Source organism: Equus caballus, chromosome 8, assembly GCF_041296265.1.
Source record: "Equus caballus isolate H_3958 breed thoroughbred chromosome 8, TB-T2T, whole genome shotgun sequence".
NCBI classification, from domain to species: Eukaryota; Metazoa; Chordata; class Mammalia; order Perissodactyla; family Equidae; genus Equus; species Equus caballus.
Genome location: NC_091691.1, coordinates 70,613,076 through 70,616,933, shown reverse-complemented (window position 1 = coordinate 70,616,933; position 3,858 = coordinate 70,613,076). Strand labels below are relative to the sequence as shown.

The following is a 3,858-nucleotide window of genomic DNA, read 5'->3' as shown; positions in this document are numbered from 1 at the left end:
TGGGCATCCTATGCATGTTCATTTATTTTGTACTTAGAAAAGAAATTGCCCACCCCTCTGCTCCATTCCCCCAAACAGTGTCTTTTTAGAAACATTTAAAAATCAAAACCAAATGAAGATAGACAAGTTAATTTCAGCACTATTATTATTCAGTGTAGCTCTCATCATTATTAGAGTTTAAATTTCCTACAAGTGACCTATGTCCAAATGACTTACAAGAAAATCCTGTCGATTGGCCAAATGGAAAATTTTACCTTATAAGATGGCAAATTCTAGGACAAAAATAGTCTCTGTGTTGGAATAGCCTTTCCTTTTAAAAGTATGGAAGGCTCCATGAATTTGCACGTCATTCCTACTCAGGGGTGAGGCTAATAGTCTCTGTATCATTCCAATTTTAGTGTTGGTGCTGAAAAAGTGAGCACTAGTGCTGCTTCTTGTGCTTGAATGCCTAGTTTGTAAGAGAAAATACTCAACCGTATTGAGAACTACATTGTCATTAAGGGTTAAGTTTAGTTCTCCAACCTGAAGAGAAAACTCAGACTCTATATACTTCCCATAAGTTAGTTTACTGCCAACCAGAGCTTCTGAATAACACAGAGAACACAAATAACAGTATTACTTGTGCCTTGAGTCGGTATCAAACCAGCCAAAAGCAAATAAAGTTGATCCTTACACCAACCGGGAAATGTATGATCTCCAGCAAGTTTTATGAAATATTGAAAGTTGTTATCAACCTTCATTTCCACTGTTATAGATTGGTGGTCCTCTGTGGACTGATGAACTAGGTAGGAATCCATGAACCAGATGATTTTTTTAGATCCATTTTAAGTAGGACATTCTTTGCCTTCTGATAATATATCAAATCATTGTGTTATTCAACAGAAGACCAAGAAGACCTACCTCATTATAAATATGTTAATTGTTAATAAGGAATTTTGCTTTTGATGTATTCATAAAGAACTGTTTTCTTCCATGATGCAAAAAATGAGTAAGTTTATATATATGAAGGTAGGGTAAAGATCGATCAAGATGGACTTTCCAAGCTCTCAAATACTTGAGCCTCTTTTTAATACAGTGTTCAAATCTAGGATGAAATAAACAGATTGGTTTTGCTAGAGACGCTTATTTCTCACCACCATCACCTGTGGGTATTACGTACATGAGTGCACAGTTTTGTCTTAGAAGGGAAGAGGGGAGACTGTCTTTATGAGCTGATTTTCACATAAGTGACATTTTCTCATGTTGCCAACACTCAATATTCTACCCATGCACTTACAAGTTATCATGAACACTTGAATGCAAATGTGATGCTAACCCTGAATGAAGCACATCTTTTCTCTTAAAGCCATTGGTGCCGAAACAATGGCAAGTAATAAACACTCACCACTGGCCCATTTCCACAGTGAAGTTTCTCATTGCAAACTCACAGACAACTTTTGGCCTCTGGACCCGAAGACCATCAATTACCCACCTTACAGAGATAGAATCCAGTGAACTGGTAGCATCATTTGGCTGTCACCCAGTTAACATCCCATCATAGATTGAAAAGTAATTCGCCCAATATTTCAACTGCCAGGGAGAATTTTTTATTAGCTTTTGGATAGGTTTGCCTTTCAATCAGGTGATTTGAATAACTTCTTGGTAGAAAAGATGCTGCCCTCCGATAATGATTTTGCATTTCACCTCATCATTAATGCTTTGGACCTCAAGGGAAGTCACTGTGCCTTTTATGAAGGGCAAAGCATTTTATAACCTTAATAAAGACTCATAGCCTCAGGAACAGCAAGTGTGAGCAAGTGTAGGGGATTGATTGAATAAAAATGTAACTAAATTGCCACTTTACACTACACTAGTTGGAGAATTTCAAATGCAAATCAATGGTTAAAGAGGACAATGGCACCCCAAACTTCACTGCTATTCAAAAAAACACACACAGAAACTGGCATTATTCAGAGAAAAATGAGAGAAATTATCTTTTTCTCCTTTCTGGAAAAGGCTGTTTTCTTTAACTTTATATTTAATTGCTAAATATTTTATATGAGTGTTATACAGAGATAGGTTAATAAGCATCTTGATAAATTTAAATTCCAAACAATTAATAGTCACAGTGGTTCCTAGTTATGTAAATTTATTCCTACATAGCATTTAGGTCACTGTATCTTGAAGTGTGAAATGAATACAAGATAATAAGCAAGAGTGATTTGGAGAATTACATTATTGTCTACATTTCCCAAGGGATAAGTCACTTTATCCCAAATATTACTAATAATTTACAGCTTTCGATAACTTACTTAAGGGTAATCTCCAGTAGAATCATCTTAATTTGCAAATTCAGTGAACTTTCTTTCAGTTTTCCTACGTTTCTACTTCCTTCCTTCAGGCATAGTTCACTGGCCATATTTATATTCGCAGGAACTGAGAAAGAAAACAGGAGCGGTTATGCCAGGCATTGTGATAGAATAACAACTCATCTTCTTTTTCACAGAAACCTTTAGAGGAAGGTCTATTATTCCTATTTACAGACTGTGGATCAGAGAGGTTAAATAATTTTGCAAGGTCATATTCCTGATGAGTATCAGAGCTGAGTTCTGCTGAATTCATCCTGTCTTTCAAGAACAATAAATCATACTGTCTACTGCAGCAATAAAAGAGAGCAGGCTTGGGGGTCGGGGAATGATCTGGAGTCGGACAATCGTTGGAAGACCTGAAATGATCCTCAGACTAGTAATACGCTTGCCCAGAGGGCTGGTTCTCAGGGTGAGTACTGGGAAGCCTGACATGACAGGCTGACCCCGAGGCAAGTAAGGCTCTGGGTTGAGTTAGCAGCGTGAAGTGGAAACTGAATAGTCAGCCTGGTAGAGTGGCAACTGGCTAGAAGGCCAATGAGTTTCCCAAGAAATCATCCCATAAGGTGCAGGAAAGTTTCAAATTTTCGATTTTGTTTACTACTCTATGAACTTGAGCTTTGTGAGGGCAGAATGTGGATCTATTTTTCACTTTGTTCCAAATATCCAGAAAATGCTTGCTAAAAAGCAGGTTCTCATAATAAATGAAAGTGGTCAAAATTCAAGCTAGGCAGAGGACAAAAGTCAGGTTTCAGGCCCATCCTAAGCCAAGGGCACTATTCCTGGGAGTAGGTGACACCCAGCAATTGGAGCACATTCATATGTCCAGGAATTCCAGAATTTAAAAACAATGCCTATAAACATGAACTTCTTCATTAAGATCTGCCACATCAATATACTGACTTTTAAAACCAGAGCTTCTCTTGAGCTGGCCAGACTTGCATTACAGAGCAGAGAGCCATTTGATTGTTTGAAGTTTATTCAATATAGTCCTACTGTCTTTGCAAGTTGTAGATATACCCACCATTAACCCAAACCTGGACCTGACCTGTCCTGGGTCACTCTCTCCAGCTCCAACAAGCACCATGTCTCAGCACAGGCACTAAAATGTCTTTATCTTCTTACTTTAACCTTCAATTATTCACTCATTCATTCCTTTGTCCTCAAATATTTATTAATGCCATACTGTACCAGGAAATGGGGATAAAATAGTTAGCTTAATAGTCATCATGGAGCATCCTCGTTGGCAGGGAAAACAGGAAACTAGAAAGAACTTACAACGTAAAAGGCTTTGATAAGTATGAAATACCAGCAAATCACACACCTGGTATTCCCAGTTATTTTGCCTGAGGTCAGAGCATCCTCCTGGCATCTTCTCCCTTTATTCTAGTCTTCGTGTTAGTAGATATAGCAAAGGGACATTTTCAAGGAAATCGATCAACACAGGATGTGTCACTCACATCTCAGCATCAAGAATAGCTCTACTTCTTGCATCAGCTTGTTTGTCTTCACG

The 3,858-nt window shown here is 37.9% G+C and overlaps 1 non-coding gene across 1 annotated transcript; it reads right to left on the bottom strand.

Moving 5' to 3' along the window:
• Positions 1-315: 315 nt before the first annotated feature.
• On the bottom strand, positions 316-422 carry LOC111774856 (U6 spliceosomal RNA). Its single transcript, XR_002810157.2, has one exon. It is a non-coding gene; the product is annotated as a U6 spliceosomal RNA (small nuclear RNA).
• Positions 423-3,858: the final 3,436 nt, after the last annotated feature.